Genomic DNA, 12,640 nt, shown 5'->3' with positions numbered 1-12,640 from the left:
CACCTTTTACCCGGCTCTCGCCGCCAATCGCCTGGCTCCTTTCATAGCGTGGGGATGTGGAGCGTGTGAGCTGCGCAAGGTGGAATTCTCGGAGCGGGCTTGCGTTGCGGACGTTGGATGGCCCCCGTTGGTATGGGCGGGGGGGTGGGGGAGGTACTCCGTTTGCGTAGGGCCGGCAGCGCAGGGGGAAGGGAGGGGGAGGAGGCGGAGGCTGTCCCGGGCCCAGGTGAATGGAGGAACCTGACAGTTGGGGGGAGTGAGGCGGCGGCGGCGGGGAAATGGCGGCGGCGGCGGCAGCAGCAGCACAATGAGACGCGGCCTGTAGTGGGGGGAAGCGCCAGGCTGGGTCTCGTCCGAGCAGGTAGGAGATGGCGGCCCGGGCGCGCCTGCCCCTCGCCCCGGGAGCTGCATGGCGGCCGAACGCGGGTGTCGGAGCCCGCCGCCTGCGCCGGCCTGAGCTCCCGCAGCCCCGGCGCCGCCGCCGAGCGGGGTGGGATGGCGGCGGGAGCACCCCCCCGCCCTCCCGCCGCTGGGGCCCGATTAGGTCTGCCCCGCCTCCGTCCCAGCGGCCGTCCCTGTCCCCGCGGGGCCCCGCCGGTCTCAGGGCCGCCAGCACCGATCTCCGGGCTCTGGGATCGTCCCTGGCGACTTCCCGCGGGCCCCAACGCCGGCAGGGCCCGGGCCCCACGTGTGGGGCGGCGGCGGGGGCCGCGCTCCGGCCCCTCTCGGCTTTGTCTCCTCTGGCTCCGCGCCCCCGGGCAGCCGCGCTGGAGGCCTGCGAGGTGGGCGCTCGGAGGGCCTGCGGTCTGCCTCCAGGGCTGGGGCTCTCTGGAGCCCGTCTGCCATGTGGTGATGGGCTTGGGGAAAGCAGTGTAGCGTAGTAAAAGAGTTTCCACTCGGAAGCGCTCATGTTAAAGGCGGTATAAGAAACTCTTAGCTCTTTGCTTCCTTTCTGTCCTCTTCCAGTTTAAATGAAGGCAGGGCATGGGGTGAAAAAACATAGTGGTAGCGCAATTAAGGCAGACCTTGTGCTGTGTGGCCTTAAGTTGAAAAACAAAAGGTTATAAAGACAAATATTTTTGCACTGGAGTTTGTTGTTGGGTTAGGTAATCTAAAAAAAGAAACCTGAATGAGTAGAAAATGGATTGTGATACTGACATCTGAAAAAAAAGGGATATTTTTTGTGTATTATCGTTAACCAGAAATTATTGTTTCCAAAAAGTGAATCTCATAGTGGTTCAGTTCAACTGCTAAAAGTCTGGATGATGTTTGGCACTTCAGATGATAAGTTATGAGTATTTTTGATGTTAAGATTTTGAACTTCAGGTTACATGGTGAGCTCGAGTGGTGAATGTGTAGGCTGGGAGGTGATTACTTTTAGAGAACCAAGACAAAATGGAAAATCAAAACAGAAATGACTTTTCAGACACTCAGTTTATGCTACATTGTATTAAGTTTTATGCTTTTACTTTTTATAAGCCATTTTAGATGCTCTGTTGAAGTGCAAACTGCATGTGTATGCTCAGTAAGTTGTGTGGTGGTGTTTGTTTTAACAAGTTGATATAGACACAAACTGAAATTGATTTCTATTATGCCATAATTATTCTCCTAAATCCTTCTCTTAAGAGAGTCCTTCCCATTGCCTGTGTCTACAAGATACGTTGTAGTCTATTTAAAAGCTTTGGAGATGCTACTAGAAGTTTTCAGCTGGAAGATGCTTCTACATGTATAATAATTGTTACTTCATTATTTATTAATCTGTAGGATTAAAAAAATATGTATTTATTCAGAAGTGCTGAACTCTGAATTAGCTATGCTGTTCATGAAGGCATCTTGGTGATACACTTCTGTGAAAGTGGCAGCTCAGTACTTGGCAGTCAAAAGGTGGATAATGCTAGAATTAGCAATTAATTGAGAAGAAAATGGCATTGATATGCCATTGTATAAACCCTTTCTGGGGCCATATATTTAATACTAAATGCAGTTTGGGTATTTTCCCTTTACCTCTCTTCTACCTCAAAAAGGTTGTATTCAGCTAAGAGAAAGGTAGATCGAAAATTGATTAGGGCTTTTCACCCGGGGAAGGAGATACCAGGGGAAGGATAAGAGACATTATGGAACTTGGAGTCATGAAGAACATAGATAGGGAGCTGGGGTTTTTTGTTTGTTTGTTTCCCCTGTTTTTGAAAGATGTCTGTATTCTACAGATTCAAAACAAATGAGATACTCCTTTACACCATGTGTGACTAAAATACCTGGTGCAGCAGTGTATTGGGAATGCCAAAAGTTTACAAGGAAACTGAAACAATTAATTTGTAGGGAAAATCATCAGAGACTATCAAACACAGGAGTGTCTTCTCAGACTCTGCAAATATCAAGGTGACTGACTGATCAGTGGAAGGTATTTCTGCTTGCCCTGCTATTATACTCCTTCATACACGTCCTCCATTGGTTACTGGTAGAGGGAAGCCAACAAGCTAGAAAGCTATTTTGTCTAACATAATATTATACTAACATTTTTACAGAAGTTACACTTTTTTTTTAGAAATACCTCGATCTTCTGTAGCCTATGAGAAGAAAAAGAGCAGAACCTGCAGTTCAAAAAAAGTCATGGTTTTTGTGTACTCCATAGATGTTTCTCATTTCCCACTTCAGAAATTTCTAAAGTACTTTTCTTGTTTTTCAGAAAAGTTAATGGATTGCACAAAGTTGCTTTAGCACAGCTGATTAGAGTCTGAACATCACTACTTCACCCATGTTCACTTTCAGTATGAACTGACTAAATGTGCATTGATCTGTAACTGAATGCAAATTACTGGCAAAAAACAAATACAAAAACGTGTATCCTTTTTAGAAGAGCAAGGAGCCATTTAGTAAAATGGATGTGGTAAACTTGGAGTTGAAAACTGATTTCTCTTTGGATAAGCTCTAGAATATAAGTGAGAGCAAGAGTTCAGGGAGATTTTGAAAAGGATTGTAAGCTTTAGGGACGGCGAGCATTATAGTAAGTGCTAAGACTACAGACAGGAGTTTTATTTCAGGGCATAATCTAGTCTTTCAGGCAGCAGGTAGAACATCAAAACGTTCTTTGAGATGGGTTGTTCCATTCTGTAATTCTCTGTGAGGAAATCCAGTTGTGGTTTTTTTCTCTCATGTAGGTGGTACAAACTAGGGAGTATACTGAGCTTGATAGACTGTTGGCAGAACAGTGAGATGGTTCCTATGCTCTGCTTCCCTCCTGTCCTAGTGCCTAGCTGTGTGACCACTGACCATCTGTATCCCATCACCTTCATATGTTCAACAGTAATTTCTTCAGACTGATAGCACAGAAGTTTGATTTCCCCCCCCCCCGCCCCGGAAGTGGCTCCCTTTAAAGGAAGTAAAAGTGCAATTATAATATTGTATAGAACAGGAGCCTCTATATAATTGTGTGCGATATGCTTTTAGAACACTCTACCCTGAAAGATAAGAATGATTGGAGTAGAGGAGAAAGTGTGATTTTTCTTTACACCATCCAGACATCTTTCTTCATCCTTTAGCCTTTCATGACTTCCATATGTATCGTGATAAACCAGAAGAGAAGAAGGCTGATATGTAGTAAAAACTAAAAGTTCATTTTTTAGCTGAAGTTACTGCAGTCTTTGGTTGGGATTTGAAGGTTTGATGTTCAAACTGTGTTGATCATTTGGGGGGATGGATGGATGTAGGAATGTCATTAAATTAACCATTCTAAAAGACTTAATCTACAGGACAAAGCAGTGCCCACTTTAATGTATGCCATGAGTGAACTCTTGGTTTTGGTAGTTCTTGCATGCCTTACCTAGTAATGTCATAATTTTTCAAGTTTGAATGTTGAGCGGTGTATCTCAAATTCCCTTGTTATTTCTGCTCTATATTGCAGACTGCATTAGTTAAGTAAATTTTCCATGATGTTTGTCACCTTAAAATTCCTGCAGCTTTTGGAGTCATGAAGCAGAGAACTGAAACCAGTATCAAGGAATTTACTTGCATTGTTCCACAGCTGGAGTTGTTGAAATGTCCTTCTCTGGTGGGAAAAGAAGGAAGAGCAATATTCTCTAACTTCTCCTTGCATAAATACTCCTGAATCCAAAAGACTTTAGTACCTCTTGTCGTGGCTTTTACTTAAGTGCAACACACTCGTGAATCTGTGATCCTTGTTTTAGTTGGCACAGGTATTACTTTTGGGTCCCTTCTTACCAAGGAAAAAGAACCAAAAGTGTTCTCTCTTGATCCTTGCTAATACATGATAGTATTGTAGAAAAAAATTGTTTTGCTGTGCTTTTTTTCTCTTTATGTCCATGGCTCAGTATTTATGCTATGTCAGCTGGCATGATCACTTTCTGCCCAAGTTTTGCATCTTCTATTACTCTTCATAAAGGATCCCTCCTTTGGGTTTACCAAATAAGTGTGAATTTATATCTGAGATGCAGCAGAGGGGCTGCTGACTTGAGGGATTGGTTGCTGGAAACAGAGGTGGTCAGGTTGGGACTATTTTAGCTGGCATTGGGATTTTTTTTGTTTTGTTTTAAAATGCTCATCAATATCCTTGTGTAGTGGGTTTTTTTGGTGTACAAATGAAGAAACAAACCCCTTACTGTTAATTATTAAAACCTCGATTCCAGTGCCTGTCTCTTCACTTGGAATCTGATTCCTGGTAAATTGTCAAGCCATGTAGCAGCCTTTTCCTCAGCAGAGATGCTAATAAGTAGCTGCATAGTGGTAAAAAAAAATCATGTCTCCTTGAAAATTGAAGAATTTAGGATTTTTTTTTTAAATCTTTTATTTTTGAAAACTAGTTTGGAGTTTTAGACCTGCCCACTTACTGATAATATTAATTTCCTTTCCTTAGGAAGTGAGGCAAATACAGCTTGCTTTTTAAAGTTAATTTGTTTGACTCCACTGAGGTGATTTGGCTATGCAACCATGTCTGGGCTGGCTAAGTTTGCAATTCCTGTTTCTCTGCTGTTTGCAAACTCTGCTTTGTTTCTGATGTAGCTCAAGTGTCTTACAGCTTTCTTGCAACTGTTACTGGCTCTTTATGATTACTTTGGCTGTATATTTTCTTGTTCAAGAAGAAATGAACAAAGCTTACCTACCTAAAGGTGAAGTTGCTTTGTAGTTGATAGTAAAAACTTCTAGAGGTCATCTGGTGGTTAGGACATTGTCTAGGATTCAGAAGACCTAACTTCTCTCACTGACTCTGAGTTTTGGCAAGTTAATTCAGGTATCTCTTTTCACCCTCTCCTTTGAGTTTAACTTCCACGTGCTTAAATCAAAGACAGTTTTTAGATGTTTCTATTCTGCCTCTGTACATGAAGACATATATATATTTAAGTTGACTTACTAACTGTGGCTTTATGAATTCATAATGTTCATTGATTATATTTGATCATCTTTAATCAGGATATTAGTGCCTGGGATCAATCTCAAGTAAGACTTAGTTTCTCACTTAAGCTTTGTATTTCTGAGCAGACAAACCTGTCTGCCTTGCTATCTTCATGGTCAATGGCTAGTGGGTTTTCCATTTTGGGAGAAGACATAAGATGAAAGAAAGTGCTTACAATACAAATAAAAGCTTTGGCCTCTCATTTTTTCCGTGACCCACAACCTTTTGCCATCTTTCCACTAAAGTTAAATGCCTATATTGTCAATTTGCTGTGTAAAGTTATTAAGAAGTGATATGAGGTCTGTGAAAAAGTTTTGGGGAAAAAAGACATGCGCGGCCCCCCCCCCCAAGTTACTGAGGATCATTTTTAGTTACTCTTGCTGTCTCACATAGTGCTGTCTTAATGATCTCCAAGACCTTAGAAACCAAATCACTATTGGAGGTGGATAATGGGCATGAAAAAGTACACTACTTCTAAAAAAAAAAAAAAAATAAATAAATATTTGAACCTCTGTTTCTGCTGTATGTTCTGTGAGTCCCCAGGAAGATGTGTGTGTTCTTCATTTATTCTTCTTGCTACTTATGCTTTCCTGTTTCTGTGAGGTAAAATAAGAGGAAAATTGACCCTAGGAAATGAGTAGTTTCTACCAGCATAGTGAACGGAGTCAGCATGAATGTCAGACTGTAAGAAGAAAGTGACAGAAGCATGTTAGAGCTGTGGGGTTATCCTTCTCTCTTTCTCACTATTTCTACAGTTATTGTAAGCAAGGTCTACATTTCCTGTTAGCTTATGCAAATTAAACAATACCATGGACTGCCTTATAATTTTTTACTACTTGTAAAAAAAGTGTGTATGTGGGGAAGTTTTTCCTTCATTGTTTCCAAAGAATATTGAACCCTGTCAGCATCAGCCTCCTGAGTTGACTTATTTTGGCACTAAAGAAACATAGCAAGCTGTAATTGATAGGGCAAGAAAAAGCTGTCTGTATACTTTCAGAGATTATAGATAAAATGTTAAGAAATGTATACCCAGGTATTCAAATCCATAGATTTATATGCTGAATAGATAAGTTGATTTCTTTACCATGTAATCAGAAAGACTATGATTTAGTGAAATCTTCCTCTGAAGAAGTGTGGCTATACTATGTTCTAAGGAATTTGTCCTGGGATTTGAGAGCAAAGAGTATGAGCTGTGACAGGTGACAAAGCTCTGGAGGAGGAGGTGTAGGTTTTATGAAGCTAATGGGCAACGTAGGCCTGCATTTTTACCTTGAAGTAGTTCATTGAAAAAGGACTGGGAGAATGCCAATAACACTTATGAGCTCCCTGGGTCTTTGAAAGACATAACAATCGACTTCCAGGAGATGAGTAATTTTCCCTATAGTAGTCTTTGCATAGTTAATGCTCTGCTATGTAGAAGTTGAGAATTGAAACCTGCCTTGATTAATACTGAATTATCTGGAAAATGGTATTCTCTGTGTGTTACCTAAACTGAATAGAAGGTGAGTTTTCAGTGACAAAATTAATGATTTGTTAAAACTGTCTACTGACTGGTTATTATCTTGGTGGATGAGGGTCTACAAGGAATTACTGGATGATTTTAGGGCATGTAGTGACTGGCATAATGCTGAAGCAGGTGCTGATTTCTGGCAAGCATTTTTAGTAGCATGCCAATAATGCTACTAATGTAAACATTAACTGCCAACTATTAACAGTTGTTAAAATCTTTTATCAGTTCATCCTGTTATTGCTGTCTGCTGCCACTAGGTGTTTCCTTTTGCTGCGTTCAGTTAGTTTTGGACTATACAGCAAGAAGTTTTGTTTCTGGAATTTTGGGGTTTATTGTCACTAGTGTAACACGGTTCAGCAACAGCTGGCAATAGAGAAGAGAAGGTGGTCTAGTTTTGAGTGACAGTAAAAAACCTGTTGAATCCAATTTGCTTGTTTTCTGTAATGCAGGTAGTCTAGTGGCTGTCAAAATGGATGACAGCTGTCTCCTCGTGCCAGCTCTAATACTCGTCTGATCCTCATCAACTATTTAATTCAGCTTGCTGAACCAGCAGAAAACTTGCCTAGGTCAAGAAAAAAAAAAAAATCACTTGGTTAGTGTGCTGAACTATTTTTCTCCCAAAGAGTCATGCAGGCGTCAAAGCTGTTTAGAGAAGGGAAGGAACAGTGAGAGTGGGGTTGCTTCCACTAGGTTGCCATGGGATTGAATCCACAGTCTTGTGAAATCTAATCCCAAAATACTACTTTCTACTTGATTGTCTTCGTTACTGTATGAATATTGATTTTTCTTCTCACCTATTAATTGAAATAATTTTCATATTTTTCTCAACCTTTCACTTTCTCACTTACTGTTAATAGCTGCTGTTATGAAAAGGTGTGTTATTACAGTAATCTTGTGGTGTTTTTATATGAAAATAACCTGTGGTAAATCCAGGATATGAACCAAAGTGGGGGGAAAAAAGCTTACAGTATGTTCTGAAAAGGGAATAAAAATTGCATTAAATTTAACTACATTTCTTTAGTGAGTAATACTCTGAGACTTTAACAGCTTTTTAACAAAAGTAACAACCATCAGAAAGAGCAATAATCAAGATGGAACAACTGGGCTCTAGCAATTAGCTTGGGAAATTCAGATCCGACGTTATACCTAGTTTAAAACCTCTCATTTTTATCTAGTGGTAATTTCTAGTCATGACTCCATAATTAGGGAGCTGTGCAAGAAACTGCTTAAAATTTTAGGGCATCTTTTCCAGTTTTCCTCAAATGTAGTGATTGTGTATTCCAAGATAGTATTATAATCAAACACAGATCAGAGCCCGATAACCTAAAAAATGAATGCTTTCCTCAATCCAGTTTTCCATTCTTCTGAAAGTGATGGGGTGGTTTTTTTAGTAATTGTGTGTTCAAGTTCTCAGGCATACTTTGATTAGCTTTAAAAGCTCTTCCAAGCAGAGCGGTTAGCCTTCAGTGAGGGAAAGGCAAATCATTGTCCTGATTTAAAAAACAAAACAAACAAAAAACCAACCACCCAACCCCCAAAAACCAACCAAAAAAACCCCAACCACACACAGAAACAAAACCCAAAACAAACAAACAACTCCCAGGTTTGTTTACCACCAACATGGTAGAGATTTGTAATCCTTAATTTGAAATCAGAGCTTTAAGACCCCACACTATCCACAACAGAATTCTTTAAATAACTGTGTGGGAAGTTCAGAAGTAACAAGTTGGACTAGTTGAGAGAGGCAAGTCACCTTTGTAAATCAGAAAAACTTCCTGATTTTTCTTTTGTCCCCAACTTGACTAAGGTTCTGTTTCTCCCCACCCCATAAATTTGCTTTCAGAGTAGAACTGGGGGTGGGGTGAGGCTATATAAATTTTCTAGACCGTGGGTTTTTTTTCCAACAGGCTAAACTCAGTTTTATGGTGAAAATTGACTGCAGTTTTTGTTAAAACATGTAATTGAATGGTGATAGTACACTAAAGATACACTAAATCTTTGAGCAAGAATATCCAAATGTAAACAATGTGCCTTTCAATGTTAGGAGTTCAGCACTTCTAGTGTGGGCTAAACTTTTGTATCCCATTGGATTTATGGGATAAACAGTATTTACAAGTTTCAATTTACAGGCATACTTCTAAGAATATTAGTTGACTGTATATATAATTTTCATATGAAATAGTAGCCAATACTTAATGCAGGAGTATTTGCAATTGATGTTATGATACTGTCCAGAGGGTTAATTAAAAAGACAAAAGTAGAAAAGTTTAATATAAAATATTCATATTCTTTAAAATTTTGCATTCTAATTAGGGGATATATGATAATGGAGGTACTGTTGAAAACAGTAAATCCTTTTTCCTGTCAGGCATCCAAGATGCATAGGCTGTATCATGGGCTGTAGTTTGACATGCATTTTAGATGGCATTTCTGCCTGGAAAGAAAACACCTGTGTGTCCCCAGCCAGTGGTATTTGTTGTTAAGCTTTATTGGTGCAAGCATTTCTGAAGTTGTATGGTAAAGCGGATTAAGGAGACTAATTCATCTAAGAAACAATCTTGTGCTGTGTGACTTCTTTATTCTGTTATGGTCTTTCTCTAGATGTGGTCACAAATTACCTGGAAACATTTGTGCCAGCATAAGAGAGGGTTGGAGGCAGCATGTAGGTTGAAGAGTGAAGAAGAGTTATGCTCTTGTATGTATAGCAGTGACGTATTAAATGCATGTTTAGCTGTGATCTGGGAGCCTATATCATACAGCATTTTGTCTTCCTGATGCATGAAAACAAAAGAAAAGTGATAAAATACAAAGTGACTTCCTGTATTTTGTCTACACCAGAGATCATATTTCTTCTGTGATTATTGTAGAAAAGTTTGACTGTACAACCAGACACAGATTTTTATAAGCGTATTTGAGAGAGCTCAAATGAAATACCAATCTGGTGAAATTATGGTATGTTAAACCTCTGCATATGCTCTTTGTTTAATCCTACTAGAAGAGGAATAATAAGCTCACTCTTCTCAGTGACAGCTTGCCCATAAGGGCTTAACATGCTTTTACTTTTTGAATGAACTTCATTGCCTTAGCTGGTTCTCAGTTTCTCTAAGCTCTTGTCTGTGCAGCAAAGTCAAACTCTTCAAAACAATATACCTTTAAAATTTCATTTTAAAACTTTTTATATGACAAGTCTTAAAGGCCTAGACTTAAGCCTGGGGTTTTTTTTTGTTTTGGGTTGTTGTTTTTCCCCACCAGTTTTAGTATGTGTTTGAAAGATGCTGAAGTAGCTTGAATTGTAAATTATGAAAATGGCCATTTTTTAATGAATTATATGTCGTTATGGAGAAAAGGAAAGTTTTTGAGGGTCGGAATTGTATCCTGCCTTCAGTAAGTATCTGTGTATTCAGTCTTGAAAATGGTGAAAGCTAACTATGCATTTTTCCAAATAATAGTACTTTTGATTTTTGTTGTGCAAGAAGGGTGTTGTAAGTAATCTGTTAGCTAAAGAGAAGTTAGAGATTTCCTCTTGTTCAGGGTTGAGAAAGCAATGCTGAGGAAGAAGTGGGAAATCTTTCAATTCTCCATTGCAACTTAGGCGTGTAATCTGCTTAAATCGTTCTGAAAGTCATACCAATCAATTACCTGCCTCTTTAGGCATCTTAGTGCATCTGTTTATGCCTACTCAAATAAGTGAGCTCATTACCTATAGCTGGTGAAAGCAAATGATTAGTCAATGAAATTGAAAGCCAGTTATATTTAAATATTTATTTTACATAATATAAAGTTTTATTTATTATTATAACTTTAAGATATGTTTGCATTAAATGAGTTGTAAATTCTTTCCAAATATACAGTAATATGCGTAATAGGCGGGGGGGGGGAATTGTTCTACATAATGGGATATACCAATGAATAAGCTAAATGATGTAATTACTTGAATGTTAATAATGGCTGTGACACTACCCTCCTAATTAATCAGATACCTGTATTTGATAATTGCAAATCAAGGTAAATAATATCGATATGGAAGCACTTGTTTCTAAAGAAAACTACAAAACCAAAATAAGTTTCTAACTGATAGAAAGGTTAGTTATATAAGAAACCTGACATGTAAGGTTCCCAATATAAATCAAGATTAAATTACGGGGTGTTAATGCCTTTGATTTAATCAGACTTCCTGTATTGGGTTGTTATAGTGGAGTAATTTACCTTAAATGCTTGATTATTCCGCCAGTTTTAAACCAAATTATTTGGTATCTTAAGACTTTTAGTAAGGTGTGGTTTTGTTTTTGGTGGTTTGGGGGGGGTCTGTGTGTGTGTTTTTGTTTTGGGGCTTTTTTTAAGCAGAAGTCTCTACTTTTCCAAGACTTTGATTGTTTAGTGTTTTTCTAGTTTGCTTCTAGAAACTTGCTCCTTTCCTTTTATTCCCTCATAACTAGATTGAGTTCTTTGTCATTTAAATGCTGGCAGTGTTTCTTCTGATCCTACCTAGAAGGTTATGTATTCATTACAGCTGCTCTCCATCCCCTTCTGTGCTGCTTCATGGATGCTTTCTGAGAGTCGATTGACCTCTGGAGAGCTACATAGTCAGTCTGACCTGCTGGAATTGGTCATCTGCAGGGTACCATGAGGATAAATGAGGGCAAGAAAGTACTCCTAATCCAGTATTCATCATGAAGTGAAAGTATTGAAGTATTTGCAGAGCTGCCCAACAAAAAGGTGTCAAGGAATGTTTCCACAATGTGCCTGCCCTAGGAAGAGTCATAACATGTCGAGCACTGGATCTTCTGAAGTTAACCCAGACTGGAAGAATGATACAGTGATAACTGCAAAAGATCATGTGTGAATCTGTATTTTCTTTTCCCAAATTCAAAATGGTGGAGATGCGTTCTGCTGCTTATCTGGTTCTTCTGTCATCTCCCAGTCTTTTCTTGTCAATCACCAGGATTTCTGCAGTGAATGTACCTGTGAGGCTGTCACGTTTTTTGTAGGTCCTAATGTATCCAGAGTAGAAGCTTAGGACACCAGCAAAAAGGGGAGATAGCCCAGGCTCTGCTAATGCAGCTGTCATGTAGACCTCACGGAATTTGGCTGCATTTTTTCTGAAAAATCAAAACTAATGAAATAGTAAAACACCTCAAGAGTTTTTGCTGATGGTTGCTTGATGTTGGCTGCTTAATGTTGCTGCAATCAAGCAAGCTGTAAAATGTCTGCTATTATACTTCTGGTAATTAGATGATATTAGGCATAATGATAGGTGGTTTGACAACTTCTGTGCAAACTACAACTGATGTGGTAAGAACAGGACAGAATTCATTCTTTTTGCTTCATATTTGCTATTTTTTGATACTATTATTGTTTGATAACCAGTGCTATGGAGCTGGTAATTCAGGTAAAGCAAAATCTACAGTGTTATTTTTAGAAAAGAGGCTCTACTGAAACTAGTATATTTCTGTTCTGTCCTGAAAATGCAGTTTGCAACTGATTGAATTACAGGACTGTATTTTAGTGTTACAGAAGAGAAGAACTCCCTTCAACTGGTGGCTATTGACCAGGATCCTGTAGGTATATCTGTCTTTCCAGTGCAATATTTTGCTAGTTATTCAGACATGGTCTGGAATTGAAAGAACCATAGGAATATATTAATTTGAGTTGTGCTCAGCAGAAGAGTTAATTGGCAGGTGCAGTACTACATTAATTTAGTTATATTGCTTCCAGAACCCAAA

At 39.3% G+C, this 12,640-nt stretch overlaps 1 protein-coding gene across 9 annotated transcripts in view; it reads left to right on the top strand.

Moving 5' to 3' along the window:
• The window catches only part of DICER1 (dicer 1, ribonuclease III), a 67,732-nt gene continuing 55,092 nt past the window's right edge, over positions 1–12,640 (top strand). For 4 of the 9 annotated variants that reach the window (XM_072863826.1, XM_072863818.1, XM_072863825.1 and 1 more), the window contains exon 1: positions 223–361. The gene's annotated coding sequence lies outside the window, so the exon portion shown is untranslated. Of the gene's footprint in view, positions 131–222; positions 362–582; positions 783–2,686; positions 2,842–3,883; positions 4,194–12,640 lie in introns of those variants that run through there. The other 5 variants (XM_072863820.1, XM_072863824.1, XM_072863823.1 and 2 more) reach the window with 5 other exon arrangements.

Source organism: Ciconia boyciana, chromosome 6, assembly GCF_034638445.1.
Source record: "Ciconia boyciana chromosome 6, ASM3463844v1, whole genome shotgun sequence".
NCBI lineage: Eukaryota > Metazoa > Chordata > Aves > Ciconiiformes > Ciconiidae > Ciconia > Ciconia boyciana.
Note: the sequence above shows the minus strand (reverse complement) of the source record. Positions and strands in the feature narration are given on the sequence as shown.